Genomic DNA, 25,560 nt, shown 5'->3' with positions numbered 1-25,560 from the left:
CTGCACATTTCAAGGGATTCTGTACTTCGTGATTACTAAAACATATGGAAATTGTACAAATCCAACATGAAAGTCATTCTTTTTCTTTTTAAAGGGACTGCTTCTATATTCCACATTTCAAAAACCTCACCTGGGTTAGAAATGTAGGTATGTCCTTCACTGATGAGGTTTGGAAACATTTTGAAAGCTCATTTTTAAACAACAAAGAAATATTTTTACTACACTTTAAAAAGTTTTAATTCTAATTTAATTCTAATTTTAATTTAATTTAATTCTAATGTCACTAATGTATCATTCGCTTGGCTATAGTAGTTGGATTTTTCTGAAACGTTTTGATATATTATTTTCTTCACATTTGTGACTTCAACATAGTAACCAGATTGTCCTATATTTTGTTGCATTCCTTTGTTGTAGTCTCTGAAGGCACTTTTTTTTTCTTGTTCTCTAGCCTCACCTTTTACTCCAAATTTCCATATTTCTCTTTATCTCTGATCCTCTTCTTGGGAAACGTGATAGAGGGAGCAAAGTCTGACAGGCTGATTTAGACATCTCAGAGAGTTGATTCAAAACAGTAGTTCTGTCTGTCAAACACACTTCAATGGTGCTGCCTGCAAATACAGAAGAGGGATATGGAATGGGGGCACTGGGAAGGGATGGGAGCCCAAAGCCTGGCAGTGACCACAGAACGATGAATTGCAGTGAATCCTTCATTTTGCTGACCTCTTTGCACAGAGCGTTTGTGTGTCGGTTCTGGTTTAATATTCCAGGTGACTCATGCTTGGGCAGATTCCCTCATCCCTGGTGCCAGCTTCCTCTGAAATATGCTGAGCATCAGCCTCACAGGTGTGAAGAGGAAAGGAATAATTAGAGATTATCCAACAGACTGTGCAGAGTGCTCCATGAATGTAAGGTACACAAATAAAACAAAATTAGCCAAATCCTCTCTGCAAATAAAAAAGTCATCCTCCAATATTTGCCTAGAGAGGAGGCAGGCCTGACTGGAGAAGCAGGCGGCTTTGTCTGCGGAGCGTCCTCTCCCACCGACCACAGCAAATATTTCCTGTGCTTTCCGTCTCCAGGGTCAATTTCAGCCCTCTTACAAAGGCTCAATTTACGTTAGCAAATTCCAACTCATGAAAGCTCAGTTGTTCCCCTTGCAATCTAAAAATGGAAACCTCTAGTTTGCTGCTTTGGGCTGTTTAGTTGAAGGACGGCGTCATGGGGTTTGCTCTGTGTTCTGCGGTGTTTGAAGCAAAAACCGCCACAGGACCCTCGCGCTTCTGGAAGGAGGAGCAGGCTTGCTCTATCTAAGCTGTCTCCTTCCGGTTCATAAGACGGCAGCAAAGAAGTCAAGCCACGTTCATTCACACCCAGACTGAGGCCCTTATCATCTGGGCTTTAAGAACTTTGTTTCTTGTTGCCATTATTCATCCTGGGAGGCATCCCGCTGCACCTCGGCTCCTTGCTTCCTCCGCCTCCCCATCTCTTTTAAGCAGGTTAGAAACAAATCAAAAGACTCATCCTTCAGAAATCTAGACACGAGGGAAACAGCGCACAGCTAGTCTAACCTGGCTTTAGGATTTGTTCTGCTCAGAGCACCACCAGGCCTACTTCATCTGTCTGCTATGTTCTTCATTCTGTGCAATATCAAAACGGAGAAATATCCATCACATGGTAAGTTTAGCAAAACTCTGCTCTCAATGAAAAATGATAAAAGGGGTGTGGCACAGCATGCATTTCACAGAGTCACATCTCAGAAGGTTTCATACACAAATATCTCAGCTTATCTAAAGCAGAAAAGCCCAGCTAGGAAGCCTTGGCAGCCCACCTGCCTCCCAGGCAGAGCCAAAGGCCTGCAAGAGAGGCTGCTGGTCCCGTAGAAGGAACAGAATTCTCTGCTTTCAAGACCTAGCCAAATGAGAGCCCTCTTCTGTCAGAATGTTCACATAAATGGGAAGCTTGTATGAAGCCATAAACAAAATGAAAGAGAGGAGGGTGCACTTTCCCTGGGGCTCAGGTCAAAGGTCAAGTGGCCAATCAGCCAACAGCCTCCACTCACATAGAAGTGTGCCGGCTTCCCAGGCCTCGCCTCCCCCAAAGTGCACCCCCTGCTTGTTTCCAACATCCTCTTTCCAGGCCTCTTTGGGGTTTAGTCACAAGCACTTGGAGAAGCAGTTGCTTGATGAGAGCTGGCTGTGGGCAGTGTAGGGAGGGGAAGGGTACAGGCTAGAGGCCTGGGTAGTGAGGGTGACAATAGGGGCTGCGTGGCCCAGCCCCTGGGGCAGCCTGAGCCTGGGGAGATTGAGCACCCCACAACAGAGAGGTCCCAGTCGAAGAGGGCTCCAGAACATCTTGAGGAAATCATGGTGTTTAGTGTTTTTGTGAAAGCTTTGCAAATGCCAGTCACTCAGCAAGCCTGTTCATTTCCACGGTGTCCATGGCGAGGCGGGCTTCTGCAACACCAGGCAGTGCAGAGAAAGTGCTTGGGATGCACAGGGCAGAGGGCAGCCTGCTGTGGGGCAGGGTCCTGGGATCCACAGGGCAAAGGCCGGTCTGCCGTGGGGCAGGGTCCTGGAAGCTTCTCCTCCCACCCTATCTCCACTCACACTCAAGAAAATATAATAATTGTCTTCTAAAAGGTATCTTGAAGGCCAAAGGCACAAATATGTAGCCTTCTGATCATCTCTGGGTGTGTTCATGAGGGAGTCTACCATGGCTCCCTACTCCCACCCTTGGCAGAGTTGGGGACCCCCCTTTTCATGCTTATACATGAATATATGTTCCTGCCAGGAGCTGAGAAGTGCTGCTGGGAATAGAGGAGCTTGAGGTCATTGGCCTCCTGGAATCCCAGCACTTTGGGAGGCCAAGGCAGGGTGACTGCTTGAGCCCAGGTGTTTGAGACCAGCCTGGGCAATGTGGCAAAATCCTGTCTCTACAAAAAAAAAAAAAAAAAAATTAGCTGAGTGTGGTGGTACGCATCTGTGGTCCTAGCTACTTGGGAGGCTAAGGCAGGAGGACTCCTTGAGCCCAGGAGGTTGAGGTTGCAGTGAGCCGAGATGAGGCCACTGCACTCAGCCTGGGTGACAGAGTAAGACCCTATCTCAAAACAAAACAAAACAAAAAGAAAAGAAAAAGAAAAACATCATTGATCTGAAAAAAAATATGCCCAGGATAAATTATAAAGGGAAAAGGCAGGTTTCAAAGTGCCATATGCAGTACAATCCAATCTTCGTGAAGAAAAAAAAAACTGTAATGAAGAATTTGGAAATGTATGCAGCAAAATCTGTGCTCTTTATTTTTCTTTTAATAAAGCTATTTCTTCTACCTATCCTCCCCCAAATAATTTTTTATTGCCACTGTAGTAAAATATAAAAATAGGTATCAATAGATAGCAATTGAGTGTATTTCACAACAACGAGAGGTGGGCAATGCCTGGATGGCCATGTCTGAGGAGCATCATGAATAGGTGACTATGGACCTGCAGAGGAGAGGTTGGGGAGGGAGAGCATGGAATGCAGACGTACCTTCTCCACCCTGATTTGAGGTCTCCTCGGTAACCTGGGTCATAAAACAGAGTATTAATAAAGTTGGTGGATAGAAGAGCAAGAGCACAGGAAGGAGGAGCCAGAGGCAGTAAGGTCAGCTGTACACTCCCCAAAGAGTAAGTGCCAACAACTGGCACAAGCATGAGCTGGCAAACATCAAGCTGGGAGTGTGGTGGGAAGAGAGGAGGCAGAGCAAACACAGGCTGCAGTGGACACATACACGTATTTCTTGACTACGAGGATGAGTAAAAAGAAGAGGCTGGCAATTGTGTAATGGTCTTCTGTCTTCATGCCAGATGAGCCAGGGTTCACCCAGGGCTGTGGTCTAGAGTCTTATAATCAAAGCAAGTGATAACACCTAGAGTGAAACCCCACAGGGCTGGGAGCTACAATAGTGACGTGTGAAAGCATAAGCTCTGGGGCAAAAAGCTTTTCCATCTCAGAATTTCTACTTCTCTTTTTTTTTTTCTAAGATAGAGTCTCACTCTGCTGCCCAGGCTAGAGTGCAATGGTGCAATCTCTGCTCACTGCAACCTTCGCCTCCCTGGTTCAAGCAATTCTCCTGCCTCAGGCTCCCCAGTTAGCTGGGATTATAGGCGCCCACCACCATGCCTGGCTACTTTTCGTGTTTTTAGTAGAGATGGAGTTTCACCATGTTGGCCAGGCTGGTCTCGAGCCCCTGACCTCAAGTGATCTGCCCGCCTCAGCCTCCCAAAGTGTTGGGATTACAGGCATGAGCCACTGCACCTGGCCTAAAGAAGCCTTTCAAAAGTATCTCTGGGTCAAAAAGCCTTTTGGTATCTTTTTTTGAAAAAAGCCTTTCAAAAGTAGTTCTGGGGCAAAAAGCCTTTCAGTATCTTAGTTGAAAGGAGAAAAAGTCAGGTTGGGACACTTAATAAAAATATTTAAAATAGGACAAATGAGTACAGAAAATAATATACTCTCATCATACCATTACCCAGATTTAGTAAATTAGGTTCAGATATTTTTTAAGGAATGGAAACTACAGATGCAATCGAATTGCCTTTGGCTTCCTGATGTCATTCCCTTCCTTCCCTCACTAAGAACTAACTACGCAGAGGTTAGTGAATATTCTTCTTGATTATGTTTTTATACTTTTCCTATAGATAATATTGACACATTCCTCAGACACACAAATATTCTTGATGAAATATAGCAGGATATAATAGTGTTTGCATAAAATAATGGTGCTTGCAATAAGCTTCTCTCTTGTGGGCAATATTAATTTGATTTTTTTAAAGTTCTTTATATCCATGAGGAGGGGAAAAAAGTCACATTTTGAAGAGAAGTCTTACTGATTCATAGATTTACGAGTTAAAGGAGATAAGAGACTCCTTTTGCAAAAGACATAATATACCAATTTTAAATAATTGGTTTAACTGATATAATTTTGCAACTTGCTTTTCTCCCACTTGACATTGTTTTTGACATTCATTCATGATGAAGTATGCTGCTTCAGTTAATTAACTTTTAATCCTGTGTAATAAGTATAGTATTCTACTGTATAAATATACTATAATTTACCCATTTACTGTTAATAGACATTTTGATTTTTGCCTTTTCTTCTGATATAAGCAATGCTACAATGAGCACTTTTATACATGTGCCATCATGGCCAGGTGTGAGTTTCTCTAGCATGAACCATGAAAGCAACACTGCTTGGGTAGACGATACATACTCATCTTCCCCTTAACCAACTATTGCCAAATTGTCTTTCAAAGTCTTGAGCCAGTTCACGCTTCTGCCAGCAGTTTGTGAGTTCTCTTTTCTCTACATCTTCGTCAATATTTTTGAGTATAAACTAAAATAACTCATTTTTCTTATTACTAGTGAATAGTCATGTTTTCATATATATAGGCTATTCAGTTTTTCTTTTCTGTGTTTTATCCATTTATATCCCTTGCTCATTTTTTCTATTGGCCTGTTTACAGCTTACTGATTTGTATGAATTTTTTACACATACTAGGTTCTAATCCTTTTCTGGTTATCTAAATTGCAAATCTTTTTTTAACTGGTGACTTGCCTATTCACTTTGTTTATGGTGGCTTTTCATATAAAAAATTCTGGGGCCAGGTGCAGTGGCTCATGCCTGTAATCCCAGCACTTTGGGAAGCCAAGGCAGGAGGATTACTTAAACCCAGGAATTTGAGACCAGCCTGGGCAACAAAGAGAGACCCTGTCTCTACAAAAAATAAATAAATAAATAAATAAATAATAAAAAATACAACATTAGCATGGCATGGTGGGGCACTCCTGTAGTCATAGCTACTTAGGAGGCTGAGGCAGGAGAATCCCTTGAGCCCAAGGGTTTGAGGCTGCAGTGAGCTGCCGTCACATCACTGCACTCCAGCCTGGGCGACAGAGCAAGACTCAGTCTCTAAAAATAAAAATGAATAAATAAATGAAGTTCACCTAGTTGTAGTCAAATACATCAGTCTTTCCCTTTCAGTTTTGGGTACATTTATATGGCATAAAGAGATTTTTTTTTTTTTTTTTTTTTGAAACAGAGTCTTGCTCTGTAGCCAGGCTGGAGGTCAGTGGCACGATCTTGGCTCACTGCAACCTCTGCCTGCCAGTTTCAAGCAATTCTGCCTCAGCCTCCCGAGTAGCTAGGACTACAGCTGCTCACCACCACACTGGCTAATTTTTATATTTTTAGTAGAGACAGTGCTTTACTATGTTGGCCAGGCTGGTCTCAAACTCCTGACCTTAAGTGATCCGCCCACCTCGGCCTCCCAAAGTGCTGGGATTACAGGTGTGAGCGACTGCACCCGGCCTATGTTTTCTTCCAGCTGTTTTAAAGTTTTGATTTTGCATTTAGATTTTTCATACCTCAGAAAGTAATGTATTTTCTCTCGCACTGAGCATTAATTTTCCAAGCACCGCTTGCTGAGTAACCTGTCCTTTCTGCAGTGTATCACGCCGTCTCTGTTATAGCCCGAGCCTCCATATGCCTGAGCCTGCTTTCAGATGCTCTGTTCTGTTCTATTTCCTTTTTCTGTATATTTTGCAACTTTTATTTTTTTGCAGGGCAAGTCTCCCAACTATTTTCTTCTTGAATTTTTATGTTCTTAGGTTCAGAAATGTTTCTTTGTGAAAACTGGTCACTGGTTTCTGTTTCCTTTAGGGCTATGACAAAGTATCAGCTAGGAATCTTTCTCTTGCAAGGAACAAAAAGTGCTTCTGACTATTTTAAGCAAAAAGAAGGGAGGGGGGTGACGGGAAGAATTTTTTCACAAGGATATGAGGCTCACAGAATTGGCAGGAGACTGAGAGATCTGGCTTAGAAAATGGGTCAGATGCAAGGCAGTGCCAGGAGAGGAAGCAGAATGAAGCCTAACCACAAAGCAGCCTGGAATATGGTGGTGCCAGTGCCTTCCACCGCTCGCTCACTGGCTGCAGAGTGGACCCTCAGTGGGATATAACTGAACTGACTTTATAGGACTTACCTTTTAACATTAGAAGTTGCCCAACAGAGAGGGTGATTTTATGTGATATTATTGATGCTGAAGCACCATTTTTTTAAACTAACCAAAAGACACTGAAATCATGCCATAATCAAAGATGATTCATCTGTTTTTTATTTGACTTGACTTGTTCCCCTATGTCTCAGGTCAACAAATAACAAATTCACATCAACTGCGTCAAATGATTTTTATGTAGGTTCAAATAATAGGTCTTCGTCGTAGCTATATATTAGAATCACCTGGAATGCTTTCACAACTTATTGATCCCCTCAACCCTCTTAAGACCAATTAAGTCAGAATCCCTGGTGTTGGGACCTGAGTTTCAGTATTGTTTTTTAAAGCTCTCCTTCCCCTATCCACTGATGCTAACAGGCAGGCAGTGCTGAGAGTCGTTGGGCTAAAAGCAAACAGTTGTGCTAACACCAATTACAAGTGAGATTGCCTCTATATCAAAACTGTTCCTCCATGTTTGGTTTGTACAGTAGCGCCACAATATAGACTCAAAAGAAGCATTGACAGATTGGAATCTATTTCAAACTTGCATACTTCATCGATGGAAACAAAGGCTGGTAAAAGTTCTACACGTTCCTCAGACACACAAATATTCCTGATGAGATATAGCAGGATACAATAGTGTTTGCATAAAATAATGGTGCTTGCAACCAACTTCTTTCTTGTGGGCAATATTAATTTGATTTTTTTAAGTTCTTTATATCCATGAGGAGGGAAGAAAAATCAGGGTTTGAAGAGAAGTCTTACTGACTCATAGATTTACAAGTTAAAGGAGATAAGAGACACCTTTTGCAAAAGACATAATATACCAAACTTTATTTTCATCAGAAGAAAACCATGCTGATAGACTTAATTACAGTAAACAGTTCAGCAATTAGGATCTATCACTCAGAACATGATCTGAGTGATTTCGATAGCAAGAAAGCTGCTCCTGAGGCATATTTGTCTTCTTCAAATTTGAGTGATTTAATTCTTTAGATTGGTTGGAGTTCCTGGCTTTCGAAAGGGAATTCTTGGAACCATTCTAAAGAGGTCTCTGGATGACTTCAGAGTAAACCTTAAATTAATCATATGTGAAGATCTATGCTTCCATAATGTTTCCAAAAGCCCTATTTTGATTGACATTCTCAGGTATATATATGTTACCTATCCTAAACATGAGTCCAACAACTGTACCCAATATTAGTGGTGTGCCACAGATGTTCAATAACCAGCTCTGGGCTGGGCTTGTCAGCTCATACCTCTAACGCTTTGGGAGGCCAAGACCAGTGTGGGCAACATAGTGGGACCGTGTCTGTACAAAACAACAACAACAACAAAATGGATGTTGTAATGTGTACCTGTAATCTTAGATACTTCAGGGGCTGGGGCAGGAGGATTGCTTGAGCCCAAGAGTTCGAGGTTATAATGAGCTATGATCACATCACTGCACTTCAGCCTGGGCAATAGAGCAAGACCTTGATTCTGAAAAATGTTAATAATAATTTTAAAAATAATCAACTGTCTTGGGGGGATGAGTGCTGTTATGTAGTGGTTGCCTACTTCTATACTGCAAACACTACCAGCTATGGCCAAGTTGATTTCAAGCTACCAAATTGAGGTCACTTAACACGGAGTTGGGAAGAGTTACATGGATGTACACCACTGTATAATAACTCCTTTATACAGATACAATAGATAGAAATAAGAGTATAGATAATAGTAATATATCATAAAACAGGAGGTCATTCATTTTGAATATCAATTACCTCTTCTTTTAATATAATTTATTTAATTAAATCTTATCCAGTTTATTTTTTAATAGACTTTATTTTTTAGAACAGTTTTAGGTTCACAGCGAAACTGAGCAGAAAGTGCAGAGTTCCCATATATCCCCTGCATCTTCTCCCACAGCTCCTTCTACCCCACTATCAATATCCCACACCATGCAATACATTTGTTACAACTGATAAACCTACACGGACTCATGATTATCATCCAAAGTCCATAGTTTATATTAGTGTTCACTCTTGGTCTTGTACATTTTATGGGTTTTGATAAATATATAATGATATGTATCCACCATTATAGTACCATAGAGGATAGTTTCACCACCCTAAAAGTCTGTGCTCTGCCTTTTCATTCCTTCCTCCCCCAAATCCTGGGAACCACTGATCTTTTAATTATCTCTATAATTTTTCTTCTTTCAGAAGGTCATATAGTTACCATCATATAGTTTGTAGTCTTTTTAGATTGGCTCTTTCTTTCTTTCTTTCTTTCTCTGTCTCTCTTTCTTTCTTTCCCTTTCTTTCTTTCCTTGTTTCCTTCTTTCCTTCTTTCCTTCCTTCTTTCCTCCTTTCCTCCTTTCCTCCTTTCCTTCCTTCCTTCCTTCTCTCTCTCTCTCTCTTTCTTTCTTTCTCTTTTTAATGGAGTCTCACTCTGTAGCCAGGCTGGAGTGCAATGGCAGGAACTCCGCTCACTGCGACCTCTGCCTTCTGGTTCAAGTGATTCTCCTGCCTCAGCCTCCTGAGTAGCTGTAGCTGGGACTACAGGCATGCGCCACCATGCCCGGCTAATTTTTGTATTTTCAGTGGAGACGGGGTTTCACCATGTTGGCCAGGATGGTCTTGATCTCTTGACCTCGTGATCCGCCTGCCCCAGTCTCCCAAAGTGCTGGGATTACAGGCACTTTGGGAGTCAACACACCCGGCTGGCTTTTTCTTTCACTTAGTAATATACACTTAATATTCCTCCATGTCTTTTTATGGCTTGGTAGCTCATTTTTCCTTAATGCTGAATACTATTTCACTGCCTGGATGTACCACAATTTATGTATCCATTCACCTACATTGTGGTTACTTCCAGATTTTGGCATTTATAAATGAAGCTACTATAAACATCTGTGCGTATTATAAGTTGTTATGTGGACATCAGTTTTCAACTCATTTGGGTAAATACCAAAGAGTGCAATTGCTGGATACAGAGTTTAATTTTTAATAATGGCTGTGTTTAAAAATCACCTTGGAAAATTCCTGGAAATTTAACAAGATGTTCTCATCCACTGGTGTGAGCCAGTGTTGGCCTATCACTGCATTATAATTGCATCCCTACCCTTCCTCCAAGTTGGGCTTAATACAAATTCAAATGAGTTTTACGGGGACTCCAACTGAAGTCCATCTGTGACATGTCTTTAAAATGTTGCTTTTGTATGTGTATGTGTATGTATGTTCCAGTGGCTTTATTAAGTAACAAAAAATAGCCTGGTTGGTTCTCAGCTTTCCAACAAAAGCAAGTCAAAGCCAGTATCAGGATTTTTTGCTCCCTCCTGTAAACTAAAAATAAGATGCTAAGCTCCTCCACCAACAAAATGGATCCCCTTGTGGCCAAAGGGATCCCAGGAAAACCTTAAAACTGAGTTCCCAGCCATGAAGGGACAGGAGGTCAAATATACCTTGTTATACCCCCACCTTTTTTCTCTTTAGACACAAAAACCGACCAGCATTAATGTTAGAATAGAGATCATAAGACCGACAGAATGAACTCTTTGTGGCCATAAGACACCAAATTATAAACAAGACCTAAGGCCATGTCAAGCCAAGGGTTAAGTCATACACACCACACACACAACACTTAAAGAATAAACTAGGTTCTAACTGCCACAAGGTTTTTCCTTTTCTCCAGCAGCTAAACAAGCACTGCCCTCAAGATAAGCAAGATTAAAACAATTACAACTCACCCAGCTCACGGACGCTGAGTAAGTGACCCCTGTTCCACCAGCCATAACTATAGCTTTGATTGGATGAGAGACTGACTCCAGTAACTTTCTCCTGATAAGAGACCACCGGCCATGGACTGGTTCTGGCTGGTTTGCAGAAAGTACATTCATCTGCCTTCATGTCCTGAAAAGACCTTTTGAGGTATGGAGCCTAATTTTAATACATTTAAATGTTAAATCTCCACCTCAAAATGAACCTGGGTTGTATGTTACATGCATGTTTGTTCAATATGCATGTGTCGGGACTACCTTCATGAATATTCGTAGTTCTTCCTGTAACCTGTTGAATATGTATGTTTAGCCACCCTGTCCAGCATGAAGCTTCTGTCCCAGCCCCTCCTCCTTCGAAGTGCCTGACTCCGGTCTTGGCCAGAGGCACACTTCTGAGTCTGCAGGATGGCCACCTTGCAGGCTGTAACCCTTTACAAGAAATAAAATCTCCTCTCCTCTCACAATTTATAAATTTGTGATATTTTTAGTTAACATTCCAAAGCATCGTGCACAGAATGTGATAAACCCCTCCTATCAGAGGTTCTTAAACTGTTCCTTAGAATCTCAGGGGCTGCCGAGGTGCCCCTAGGGAAGCAACCCATTTTAAGTAGAGCTCCCCACCCCTCCATCCCATCCCCATCTTTTTCATCATGATCCCCTCAAACAGGGCGCCTTCACTCTTCTGTTTGATGTACTGGGTTTCTGCATTAGACTTTGTTTGAAGAAGGATTTCTTTGACTATAAACACTTTCAAACCTCTGCCTTGGAACTCAAAATGTTAATGAAGGAATTGGACTGTGCCTCACACCATTAATCACGGACCGGTCCGCAGTGCTGTTCCCGCCATGTTTGCAGTCGCCTCAACAAAAACTGTTCTGAGCATCAGGAGTGAATTTAGGGAGCAAATGCCTATAGCACTGTGGTCTAAGATGTCCATGTCCATAGTGATAAGAAATGGAGACCCAATTGTTACATGGTGCTGTCTACTTTGTTACAGCTATGTGTGGAATTCTTTTAGGCTCATCCCTGGAGCTGCTAGTTAACACTGTAAAACTGAGAGAAGAAACAAGTGTGATCCATTTTTATTTCCTCTGATTGAGTTAGTTCTTCCTGGAGGGAAGACCCGTTAAGATCCAGCATTTGTTATCAAGGCTTGGTCTGATCAATGTCTTGGCTGAAACATTTGCTGGTCTCATTAGACAAGACTCCCCACAACTTAGGTTTGCTGTTTTGTACACAATTTTTTTCCTCTCATATTCTGACATTTATCACATTGAGTCCAGGCAGTCTGTCTTTATACTTTATACATAACTAAGCTATAAGCACGGTGTATCCTAAAGCACACTCAGAACCTATTAGTAGATCAGGAATGGGAGAAATAAATGCATAGAGCATCCTCCTTGGTATCCTGTTTGTTGGCACTGCTTATACCACCCGTTCCCATGATGAAGGGATAAAGTTGTACCAAAACTGTCTACCTCTCTTCCTTGTGGGGGAAGCATCCATTCATCCCAGTCTGTTTTCGAGGTAAGTTAGAGGAAAACTTTCTTGTGTACTTTTTCCCTTTTGCAAGCAACCTTCTGGAGGGATTTCTAAACCTCCTTTTTTTAGTTTTTTCTCCTTCCTTTGTGTTCATGGAGGGACTGCAGCTGCTTTCCTCCCTAACTGTGGCTTAGTAGCTACTATATTTATAGATTTCATATTGCAGTGATGAGAAGATTCGTAAAGATTATGTAAATTGTATACTGTTAAAGGAGACATGTCGGGTTGCTCTCCAGACTTTGGGTGCTTTGAACGGAAAGAACAACGCAATTCTGGAAGTTCTTTTCAGTTCCTGTGGGGACAGACCTCACTGTTATTTGGAAGTGGTCAGTGATCGGAAATGATGGCATTCCCCAGACCTTGAGATCAAAAAATGTCAACGCCTGGAGAAACTTTAGAGTGCATCTGGTGAACTCGGTTATTTTATATAAGAGGGAAATGAAACCAGAGAGGCTAGCCAGCCTAAAGGGTGCCACACAGCTCAAAAGTGGGACAGTCAGGCCCAGAGTTCAGGTAGGCCACTGCACATTTAGGAGAGTTTTGCTTTCTTTTGGTTTTGCTTTGTTTTGGTTTTGATTTGTTTTGCTTTAGCTTCTTGAAACTGTCCTGGGGGCAAGTCTTTATGTAAAAAGAGAAAGAAATCAGGGCTCTGGTTGGGTGCTGAGAATGCATGTGAGGGAGTTCTAAGAGAGCAAGAAGGAGCCCAGCCTCCCCTTCTTGTAGCATGAGCTACTGACAGATGGCTTCTTCCCTTCCTCTAAAAAAAAAAAAAAAAAATTTAAAAAAAACATAAAGAAATAAATCAGTAGAATTCTAAACAGCAAAAGGCCCACTGAGGTCTAAGCAAGTCCTAAAAGGTGGTAACTACAGAGGCCTTTAGATCTTCAGGAATGTGCTGAATTGCTCAGACAGCCGAGACGGTGGAATTCTGGCTGAAATGGTCCTTCCTAACTTTGAGTCAGAAACCTGGGGCTCTCGGCTGCTCCAATTGAGGGTCCCACCCAAGCATCTGAGAGGGAAGGTGATGTGCAGGGCAAAAGGTCTAGCCGCAGCCACCTGGGCTTTTGCAAACCCCAGCAAATTACAAACTGCCCTTCCCTGGTTTGCTGACAGGTTCACTTCTGGGAAAGTTAAATGCAGGCCTGGCTCTAGGCAAAATTGTAAAGTAAGTGAGTCTGTTTTCAGCACATTCTTCTCTTCCTTATTAGCAGCGCCCAGTCCCAGCTGTCACTAGCATCCTGTGCACCCACTCTGGCACTGTTGGTGTCAGTGCCAGGCCTTTCCCTTCCTCCTCTAGTCAGCAGCTTCCCATTCCCAGTCCAGGGCCCCAGGGCAGCCCTGTACTCCCCATTCCAAGCCCAGCCTTTCCAACAAACTGACTTGTGCCTGTGCATTGGTGGCTTCCAATGGATTCATTCATTCACTTCCTCCCAGGCGATATGCTTTCACTTTGGCAATGGCTGGCTGGATACAACTTAATCGGATTTTTCAGAGGGTAGAAATTTCCAGTGTGGGAGCAGTGCACAGAGTGGGAGGCAGGCAGAGGGAGGCAGGGAAGGGTTTGGCCTCTGAGTGGCAGTTGGTCCCTTGCTCTGGCAGTGGCTGAAGGCCCTGGCAGAGGGACAGATGACATGGCATGTTGAAGGCTTTTCCTGGCACTGGGATCCTATGAAACACTCACAGAGATCTGCTTTTCTTACTTCCCCCAAGTTAGCAAATAAATGCTCATAAAACTGGCAGGGTTTGGCTATTTCATAATGAGGCTTGCACACACCATGACCCCTTCTGAGACCATTCTTACAGGATTTAGGTTTTACCCAGCTTAAGAATTCGGCATGTCTCTAATGACAAGGTCTCAGATTCTCTTACCCAGCTGCATGATGCCAAGTGACAGACGGAGTTCTGTGCTGCTCTTGGGGCTCTTTTCCTCCTCTTGCATTTTCTTGTTAGTCCCCAATTTGGAGGGAGCAGGAGCTGTGTTACTGAGACTCAGAACTCTTGTTTTCCACCATCATGTTGTGTTTTTTGTTGAAACCATTTTCGCTGTGTCTCTACGCTGGTTTTAAATGAGGATGACATCATGAGAAATGTTTTTTAAACTACTGTCCTTGGGGAGGAGGGAGCTTGGTGCTGGTGTCTGAAGTCTGCCTCTCTCTCTGCTTTGATAACCCCAGCAGCATCAGTATATGATCATTTGCATCCGGGTATAGCAAGTCGCCCTGGTTAGAAATGCACTTCTTCCTATTTTTACTCCTGTGTGTGCTGACTCTCACCCACTTAGTCTACTGTGTCACCAGCTGAGACTGGTGGCCCCTTTGTGCAAGGCCAGCTTCAACTGTGGGCAGATATCAGGGAGAGGTGGCCTAAAGAGGCTGAGTCCATTCGGATCCTGCCTCTCTCTTCCCCAGCAGGCAGAAACTGTGTGTGTGTTCCCCGAGCAATTCCGGACAAGGCCATCTGCAGCTTGCACAGCTCAGCCCCAGGAGGATGAGCACATGAGGCCTGAAAAATCTTGAGAAGAGTGACAGTGATGGTGTTTCCTTTCCAGGGATGACACCCTAAAGACTGGGCCCTGTGCAGGGATGATACAAGGTGAGTGGTGCTGGCCCAAAGATGCACCAGACTCACCCAAACACAGTCCCTATTGTTTCTCTCCACCAAGGATCCTCTTGGCTCCAGGAGAGAAGAGACTTTCCCTTCCTGTTGAGCTCTGCAATTTTCTTTAGATAAACCAATGCCGCAAAAACAAGACAGGTGCCTTGCAGGCCATCCACACACTCACACAAAATAATCACCAGACTTTATTTTAGAAGCCACCAGAATAATAGCTGAGGCATCCAGGAACGGTGTTGAGGAGTGTCTGTGAATGATAATTAAACGTGGCTAGCTCCCACGCCAAAGACAGCTTCCGCTTGCAGAGACAACTTCAAATGCAATGTTAGCTCTGCAGTCTGTGACTTCCTTAGTGCCAATGAGGCCTATGAAGTGTTCAGTGTTGTGTGCCAAAGACTTAAAAATTGACTTTCATGAAAGTCACCATTTGTGCCATGGCCAGCTCCCTGTTCAAAGAAGGGGTTTCCAAAGCCCCAGAAAGAAGGAGCCTTAGGCATACTTAGATCAGAGCTCAACAGGAGGATAAGACTCTCCAGTACAGCCAACCAAAAAATCGCAATCCCTTGACAGACTTCCTTTCGGAACGGGGGGTGGTGCTGGATTTCAGCCTCCTTTCTGGTTCCTTTCACAGTGAGGGCAGGCTGTGGTGCTCACGGGCTTGTGGGAAGGGCATAGTCACAGGAGATGGGGCCTGTGCGGCCTTAGCTCAGGCCCCCAAGGTATTTCCAGGATGTTGCCGCCTACCTGAGCCCCTGTCCCCAGAGGATGCATGGATGAATGACCCTGAGTCTCCCATCATGGCCATCTAAGTTCCACCAGTCTGTCCCTAGCCAGAGTCTCTGCTTGCCCCCTCTCCTTTTCCCCCTCGCTTTTCCCAGCTTATGCATCATGCTCTTTGCACACTGTACCATCATCCAAGCTCTACTCTTCCTTCCTTCAAGGCCAAATTCAAATTCTAATTCCTTTATGGAATCTTTATTGCCAGAAGTAGTAATAACACAATAAAGCCCTGCAAGCATGCAATGGTTTAGAGCTTTCCTATCCATTACCTCATTCAAAGGTCCTAGAGTTCCAGAGCTGGAAAGCCTTACAAACCATCACACTATGATTTTATGGAGATGCAGGCTAAGGAAGCATACAGCATGCTACTGTTGGTAGTGAGCAAGGAACAGCTCTCAGGCCTCTTGACCACCCAGACCAGTATTCCCCACAGCGGAGACTCCTGCAGGCTGCAGGTGAGATGACTGGGCAGGGTGACTCACCCCTGCCCACATGACCAGCCGAGCAGCCTCATTAGTGTCTGCGTCTTCTGCCTCCTGGTTCAATGCTTTCAACCAGATGGAGCTGCCCTCCTGCAAATCGTGGATTGTCCTTGTGGAATGGCTCTGGGGGCTAGTGTGGCAAAGCTATTTCACCACACATGTGACTCAGCCTTACCCCCGGCGTTGTTATTTAAAATCTTTGACCCCAATAAAGCTCCTAAAGAATAGGGCCAATATTTTATACCCCCTGAGGTCCTTACTGCCCTATTTCACTGCTCCAATAATTAGTGCAGGACTTTCTCTGGATTGATGGGATGGAGAACCATCCTTGTTTAAACAAGGCAGGAGGATGAAAAGGCAGAAATCAGTAAGAACTAAGCCTTCTCTGCCTGGGAGAGGAAACAGGGGCTTATGCACAGAGAGGAAGGCCGAGGCTGGAGGGCAGGCCAGTGGGAAGTGGTGGCTTACACCTGCGAGGGCAAGCCATAGCAGGCAGGTTTGGAGGATTCTGTCCTGGAAGACTCGACACACACCAGCCACCACCCATCACCCTCCCTTCACTCCACTTATAGGAAAGGGGCCCAAACCCTCCAGACCCTGACCAATCCAGGAACTGGGTTTACTCCAAAGCTTAACAGGCCACATTCTCCCAACCTTTGTGCAGCCTGCTTGTGGGGCCTTTTCCCAGCTCTGGGGCTGGATTAGATAGGAAGAGACTCCACCAAGATGTTTCTGAAGTCTCCTTTGCCCATTTTTCTTGCAAAGACACCAGATAGGGACCCTGGCAAGGATGCTGCCACTTCTGCCTCATGTGACTGTATCTGCCACTGAGGCCAAACCAGATTGCCACCTGGTGCTGGGGACATCTGGCCTGAGCCCCTCATCACTCAGTGGAATCTTATGCTGGGTCTTCACCACAGGCATTTCTCTTTTTCCCAGTGTCTTTTCCAATAGTGAATTACTTTTGTCCATATTCTAGGCTCCTGTTCTTGGGTGTGTCAGAAACAGGTAGACAGGGTGACTGCCCTGCTAGGGAACTTGACGAGTTCTCAAGGTCTTGTGGCAAGTGGCAGCCACACCCACAAAGCCAAAATAAGTCCCCTGCTGACCTGCCTGAGGGCCTGGTATGCTCAAGCCACCTGCTGGGCTCAGACATTTCTCTAGAAGGTTCCTATTACATGCATAGTTATTATATGGGAGATTTGAAACTAATTGATCTTTGTAGCAAATAATAATTGTCCCCAAAGAAGCACAGGGTCCTATACAAATAACACTTACTGGGGTTTAATTTCGGTTGTAGGTATAGATTAGTTTATTCACCTGAAAACCAAATGAGTGGGACTAATCTCTCAAGATTATTTTTAACACCAAATATATGGCTTTTGGAATCTAGCAAGGTAGGTGGTTGAGGGATTTCTTTTTTTTTTTTAGCTTTCTGATTTGCCCATTTGTGGCACAAGATTTGCCCATTTGTGGCACAAGACTTGCCCATTTGTGGCACAAGACTTGGGTCAAACTTGTGAATTACTGTCTTCATTTCATAAGGCAGAAGCCCTGGGAGGCCTATCAACACTTCCGTGGAAGGCTGAAGGTTCCCTGGAAATTAGATTGAGGGGCTTCTCTCTTGCAGGGATATTGCTGAGAATGGGGAAGGCTGGAACACTCTGTCAGAGTCCTGTCTTTGCCGTACCTCGGGACATAGCCTGGATAAGCAAGGCCGGGCAGGTGGGTTGGGGGGTAGACCTAGAATGAGCGTAGCCAATGCTGTGTTGAGGACAGCCCACCTGGACCCTTTGTCACTGTGATTCCCCCAGCTGTGGGGAAGGCTGAAGAGAGGACTGTCAGGAGCAAGGGGCTGCCCTGGGACAGATGCTGTGCATATGCCCTGTCACTGAACGTCACAGAACACTGGCGGCTAAGTGTCCTCATCTGCTTTTTACAGGTAAGAAAGCAGAGGCTCCAGCAGGGAGCTTGCCTGGGGCCATGCTGCATTCTCAGGCAAGGCAGCTTTTCCAGGGCCAGGAGACCCCTGCTAGTTGCTTGCCAGTCAACTGTTGTCTCTCTTTGGGAACACCACCTCTGCTGCTGGGCTGGACTTCCTCCCAGCACCAGATGGTGTCACTGACCACCTGAAACAAACACAGTCGATACTGCTACAAACACATCATGCAGTCTTTTTCCTTTCTGATGAGAATTGCACAAAATCGAATTGACCACCTGGAACAAATGCAGCTGATACCATTAAAAACACACCATACAGATCTTTTCGTTTTTAATGGGAATTGCGTGAAATCAGATTGACTGGAATGCTTGTGTCTGTGGAGCCCAAGCATGTGGCATGCTATATAGATGGTGAATTCATCTGCGCGTGAGGTCGCACGTTTGACGCATCTCCACCAACATAGGGATTGCTTCCCGGCATGCATGACTAATAGTGAGTTGTAAAAAGGAAACTTCACTTAACCATCAATAATGAAAGGGATTTTCAATCAACCATGCTAGAGGAAAGATGGCATTCTCTTCTGTTCTCTGTAGAAAAGGCAATAAAAATCAATGCCACATAATAAGGTTATCAGAGGATGTAGCATAGAGGTACCACAGAGTTAATTAATGAAAATGTTCTCTTATTTTCTGGGTATCCCAAGGCTTTAAAAAATGTATAACTTGTTACAAGTTTTTGTTGTAAATACACATTCAATTTCATGTGTGATTTTTTCATAAGGAGTTTTGCATTCATTTTGTGTAAGTTTCCAGCCCCATAGGAGGGCTCCGCCCACCTGCTGTGCACCAACAATGGAGAAGCCACGCCAGCAGGGAGACACGGAGGTGGACGTGGGGGTGGTGGGCGAGGGGAAGGCAACTAGCTGTGAAAGTCCCCGCGTGTCTTTCTAAAGGAGCCCAACTCTTGTTGGGGTAGTCTATGGACTTCTAAACAGAGAAATGACAGGATGAGATTTGTGTCTTCAGGTGGTCCTGGAGGAAGGAGGTAGGGTGGTCTAAGGTGGGAAAAAGGGGTGACAGGCAGGTGAGCAAGGAGGCCACAGCAGTGACTTAGGTGAAAGATAATGAGACACTCCTCTGGAGCAGGAGGGGTGAGAAGGATAGCTCCAGTGGTGCTCACGAAGCAGACTGGGCAGAACTCCATGGATGACAGACAAGGAATTCGTGTGGGTGTGCTGGGGCCCAAGGACTGGGTAGATAGAGGGAGTACAGTGAGATAGAGAAAGGCCGGAGGAAACTGGGGTTTGACCTTGGATGGCGGGGAGGGTGGAAACACCATTCAGAGAGAGCCCAGGAGGAGCAGCAGCTCTGAGCAGATAATGAGTCCAGTGTTGGGCCTGAACAGCCTCAAGTACTGACCCACAAAGCTAAAAGAATGAAATGATCTGAGTCAACAAATTACACACTGAATGAGCCCAGTGGCATGCCAGAACAGCATGAGGGTGGAAAGATTGAACGGTGGCTGTGACGCAGCCTGGGCCCCAGGGAAGAGGTCACAGAACGGCAGACCAAACTGCCCCCACTGAGTTTTTTTTTTTTTTTTTAATTACACAGCATTTTAGTTAATTATTAAAAATAAGAAATGCATTAATATGTTTCAAAAATCAATACTTACAAAAGGATATTTGCAAAAAGCTTCCTGGTTCCCCTTCCTGGATTCAGTCAATGTTACCAGTTTCCTGTGTATTCTTAAAGATATTTCACGAACATGCAAGAAAATATGTACTGGTATGCACAAATGTTCTTTTCACTTTATTGTATATCTTGAAGATAGATTCATATTAGCATGATAATAGCTATGCCCTTTTAAATAGCTGCATACTAATCCTTTGTACAGACATACCAACATTTAATTAACCAGTCTCCAATCGATGACCATTGGGTTGTTTTGCATATATATGAGTATATCTGTAGTATAAATTCCTGGAAGTGGAATTGCTGAGTCAAAGGACACGTGTATTTATAATTTTGGAGGGCATAAACAGAGCAGTTTTTAAAAATTGGATCTGAATCTGTGTTGAATATCTTGGTCTCCAGGTCTTCATGTCCTCACACTCCCCATTGTCCTACTTTTGCGTTACTTGCCTGCTTATAAAGACACTGAGAAAACCCCGCAGGTTGAATAGTAAGAGGACCTGGGTTCAAGTCCCAGCTTCCTTACCTAGCTGCTCTTTTCATCAGCAAGACAAACACATCATCATAAGAACCATTCCGGGTGTGTTCAAGATAATTAACTAAGGCAGTGTGTGCAAAAACGTTGTGTGAAATGTGAAGGGCTTTGTGAATGTACTCTTGATGGTGATGAAAATACAACTGAGAAGAAAGAACAGTGTCAGGTGTGAGGGTGTGTATGTATTTTTAGTGCCATGACAGCTTTTATCTTTGGATCTCATAATGCCTTTATAAATATTTACTTGTAACCTACATTTCACTAGTGAAACAGCTGTCAGCATCATTATTTTCATCTTACAGAGGCACAGACTGATGTCACCATGGTTTCTCCTGGAGTTTCTCTATTCAAATAAATCAACCCACATGAAGAATGCACGTAAGTTTAGTTAAAAAGTAACTTTCTCCATTGAGCATGTGTGGAAGCCTCAGTGATTGTGGCATTCTTCTCATCTACTTCTTTGATTTATGTTGCTGACACTGTTGGTTGCTCATCCAACAGCTTTTCTTCTACTCCTTCTTCCTTGCTGGTTGTCTTAGCCTGTTCAGGCTGCTATAACAAATTACCATGAACTGTGTGGCTTATACCACAGACATTTATTCATCACAGTTCTGGAGGCTGTGAAGTCCAAGACCAAAGTGTCAGCAGATTCAAGATCAAGGTGTCAGCAGATTCAATGTCTGGTGAGGACCCATTTCCTGGCTTATGGATGGCCTTCTTCTCATTGTATCCTCACATGGCAGAGGCCAGAGAGAGAGCAAGCTCTGTGTCTCCTCTTATAAGGCACTAATCCCATTGATAGGACTCTATTTTCATGACTGAATCACCTCCCAAAGGCCCCATTTCCTAATACCATCACCTTGTGGGTAAGAGCTTCATTATATAAATGTGGGGGACAAAAACACTCAGTCTAAAGCACTGATGGAGATAACCTCTCACTGTAAAGGCTGAAAGCACCAGATACTCGGCCAGGTGCAGTGGCTCACACCTGTAATCCCAGCACTGTGGGAGGCTGAGGCAGGAGGATCACTTGAGGTCAGGAGTTCGAGACCAGCCTGGCCAATGTGGTGAAACCCCGTCTCTACTAAAAATACAAAAATTAGCCAAGTATGGTGGCGCATGCCTGTAGTCCCAGCTACTTGGGATGCTGAGGTAGGAGAATCGCTTGAACCTGGGAGGCAAAGGATGCAGTCAGCCGAGATTGCGCCACTGCACTCCAGCCTGGGTGACAGAGTGAGACACTGTCAAAAAAACAAAAAACAAAAAAACAGAGACTCTCTTCCCTAGCCTCTCTTGCAGCTAGCTAGGTGATGGGCATGAGAGCCAATCAAGGCCAATGAACTTGAAGGTGTGTCTGCTGAAGGACTCCCTAATAAAATGAAACAAGCAAAAAGAGCCTCCTTTCCTGCCTTTTGGTGGACTTGTGTGAAGATTGTGCCTAGGGCAGTGGCCACCATCTTGTGGCCATACTGGGGAGATTGGGGAGGGGTGGAAAAGACAAAAGAGAAGAAGCACCCCAACCTCCAGGACTTTTATTACATGAGATAATAATAATCTTTATTTTTTAAGCCTCTGGAAATTAAATATGCTGTTAATGGCCAAAAGCATCTAAATGATAGACTTGATGTCCAAACCCATGCCATGTTTTGTGCATATGAGCTTCTGTATCCAGTTCTTCAGATGAAATGGTTTCTAAAGCAGTTGGTTTTATAAGCCTCTAATGGAGATTTGTGTGGGGTGAAGGAGGGAGCTTGACCCAAACACGTTAATGACTGCCAACCACAGACAGTGGCACATGCCTCTGTCCCAAACTATACCATTTCCACTCATGTCTTCTGGTCTGGATGTTAAATAACCTCAACTTTTCCTCAAAAATAAAGCACCACATCTAGGAATTCACTAACGGGTACACTGTTTCATCCATCAAGCAAATATTGAATGCTTATAGTAGACCAGGCGATGTTCTAAGCACTGGGGACACAACTATGGTAAGTCAGATATGTTGCCCTCAGAGACTTGTAAATTGGTGGGAGAGACAGGGAGACACATAGGAGACAAGGAGACACATAGATGACATGGCCAAAAACCTGATTCAGATCAGTTCAGGGTCTTGGCAGAAAGCAGTTGGCACATTCTGAAAGTTTCATTGAAGAAAGTTTCATTAAACAACTCTTCAGATGGGTTTAATGGAACCAACAAAGGATGGTGACTTGTATATGTGGGAAGCTGTTACTGCTTTGGGCCTGAAGGGGCAGAAGAAAGGAGCAATGTTACTGGAGCCCAGAGAGAACTTGGGGCCAGAACAAGTGGAATTGTAACCTGTAGTCAAAGAGGCAGCCACTGGCTACCCAGCTTCCCCACCTCTGCCACCACCCACTGAATCTAAGGCCCCAACCAGAAGGCAAAGGGCCAAGGAGCCCAAGAGAAGCAGCCAAGGAAGGCTCAACCCCTGGGGCACAAGGGGCAGGAAACACTGAGAATGAGTGCATGGTGGGGCACATGGAAATCACCAGCACAATACTAAAAACTGGTTTTGTTCCCTAGCTCTTGTTTTTGTCAATATTAACTATGATAATTGCTTATTTCGATTTTTCTAAAGTGAGCACTCTTTCGTACTTTCATTTTTCACACAGCTTTATTTCAGGCCTTGTTAGAAGAGCCATTCAAACGGGAGCTGAAAAACCATTTGAATCTTTGAGAATATATAACTGCATATACATCATCAACTCTAGGTTAATTAAAAATTCACAGAATTCAGTGAGCATGGCAGGCCCGAGGGAAAAGTGGTAAGGATTAAAGAGATTTCATCCCCTGCATGTGCATGGAAATTATGCATGACTCCTAGGTTGGGAGTTTGGGAGGGAAGGAAAGGATGTACTTAACCTGATTTAGCTTTAGCTCGGGGATCTCAAGTAGAGCACACTCCACAACGGTGAACCTCATTCACTAACCTGAGATCAAAACATGAGGAAGCAGAACACTTAACTTTTAATGAACTCTAATCTCTTTAATCAAATTTGTAATTAATTCTCATGCTACCCTGGCTAACACTGGAAGCTTTATTCATTAACTCTAATTATTATCCATATTTCCTGCCCTAGAAACATACTCATACACTTCCTACTTTTTCAAAGCCATAAAGCCATAGCATAATTGGAGAGTGGTTGTTGTCCAACAGAAGTGACAAGTTCTCAAAAGCGAGGTATCTGCATATCACTGGGAGGACAAAAGTGTCACTGAAAATTCCCATCCACCTGCAGCAGAGAATTACTGCATGCAGAGAATCACTCACGTCTGAATGATCTACCCTGTCTCTCAGCCCTATCATGGCCTGTAAACTGCTCTTAGGGATCCACATCCTCTTCGTTTTCTAATTTGATTTTTTTTCTGACAAAATTATATATGCACACATTTTAAAGTCAAATTGTTCTACAAGGCTTTTTATGAAAAACTGCAGTGCATCCTTAGCATTTTCCACTCCCCAAAGGCAACCCCCAGCCCCTCATGCAGCACATTCTTGGTAATTCCTTTCATAGCTCCAAATAGCATGCTGGCGATCCTCTTCCTTTGAGTCTCCCATTTTAGGCATTATCTGTTGATTCCCTTTTGTGGAGGATGACAACTCTGTTCTCATACCTTCCCCCACCCCCAGCCATTCTACCGCTATTTCATTCAGACACATCGCTTGTCCTCCCGTCCTCTCAATATCAATACACGTACAATGTAATTTGGTTATGGCAGTAGTCAGTGTTTACATAATTATGCTTGCAAATGCTATTTATAGTCAAGTCACACAGTCTACTATGCTTACTTTTGCTTTCATGCACAATATTTTGCATTCTCTGGAGCTCATAGTTGTCCCGGGCTTGTGAGGGGTGTGTATGTGTGTGTACATGTGCACACTTAACTTTCTGTGAACTTGTTACAACTTCACACCCAAACTCTACCTAGTTGTGTCAGTCTCCTCTTGACCTATTCAGACATGTCAAGATCCATTCATTCTTCCTGAATAAATGTCCATGCCACATCATTTGTTCTTGGCATTTCATTTCTTCCTCATCCAGTGTTCCTGTAGTAACTTTTTTAGTGATTTCTTGTGAGGCAAAGTTCTTGAAATCTTGTATATCCTACCAAGTCTATATTCTACCTTCACACGTATGTGATTTTTGAATTGGGAACAGAATCCTAGGATAGAAGTCACTTCTCTCCAGAAATTTTGAAAGCATTGCTTCATTGTCTTCTAGCTCAGGAGTTAATACAAAAAAGTCCACCATCATTCAGATTCTTGGTTGTCTGCGTACTGTTACTTGCCTCTGAAAGTGCTTTCTGGTATTTGCCCCCCCTCTTCCAAAATTTTGCAATGATAAACCTTGCTGTGGATTTTTTTTTTTTTTTTTTTTTTTTTTTTTTGAGACAGGGTCTCACTCTGTCACTCAGGTTGAAGTGCAGTGATGCAATCTCAGTTCACTACACCCTCCACATCCCAGGCTCAAGTGATCCTCCTGCCTCAGCCTCCAGAGTAGCTGGGACTACAAGTGTGTGCCACCACACCCAGCTAATTTTTCTACTTTTTGTAGAGCCAGAGTTTTGCCATGTTGGCTAGGGTGGTCTTGAACTTCTGAGCTCAAGTGATCCACCCACCTCGGCCCCCTAAAGTGCTGGGATTACAGGCGTGAGCCACCACACCTGGCCCAGATCATTTTTATACTTTAAACAGGGTACATGGTGGACAAAAAAACAGTGTCCTTTAGTTCTGAGCAATGTTCCTCTGCTACTTCCTAAATGATTTCCTCCTCACTATCTCCTGTCCAAATACATAGGAGTCTATGATTTGTTTGTTGGATTCCTGTTAGCTGCACTGATTCTCCAATTTTTTCTTTCTTTCTTTCTTTCTTTCTTTTTTTTTTTTTTGAGATGGAATTTTGCTCTCGTCGCCTAGGCTGGAGTGCAATGGTGTGATCTCGGCTCACTGCAACCTCTACCTCCCAGGTTCACGCGATTCTCCTGCTTCAGCCTCCTGATTAGCTGGGATTACAGATGCCACCATGCCTGGCTAATTTTTGTATTTTTTTTAGTAAAGATGGGGTTTCACCATGTTGGTCAGGCTGGTCTCGAACTCCTGACCTCAGGTGATCCACCCACCTCAGCCTCCCAAAGTGCTGGGATTACAGGCGTGAGCCAC

The 25,560-nt window shown here is 43.8% G+C and overlaps 1 long non-coding RNA gene across 1 annotated transcript; it reads left to right on the top strand.

Annotated features, from left to right (window-relative positions):
- The first annotated feature begins 1,442 nt into the window (after window positions 1-1,442).
- LOC103889682 (uncharacterized) lies at window positions 1,443-18,917 on the top strand. Its single transcript, XR_654053.3, has 4 exons — window positions 1,443-1,674; window positions 10,706-10,941; window positions 14,741-14,924; window positions 18,150-18,917. It is a non-coding gene; the product is annotated as an uncharacterized LOC103889682 (long non-coding RNA).
- The last annotated feature ends 6,643 nt before the right edge of the window (window positions 18,918-25,560 follow it).

This window comes from Pongo abelii, chromosome 12 (genome assembly GCF_028885655.2).
Source record: "Pongo abelii isolate AG06213 chromosome 12, NHGRI_mPonAbe1-v2.0_pri, whole genome shotgun sequence".
Lineage (NCBI taxonomy): Eukaryota > Metazoa > Chordata > Mammalia > Primates > Hominidae > Pongo > Pongo abelii.
The sequence above is the reverse complement of the archived record's forward strand: the minus strand, read 5'-3'. Positions and strand labels throughout refer to the sequence as shown.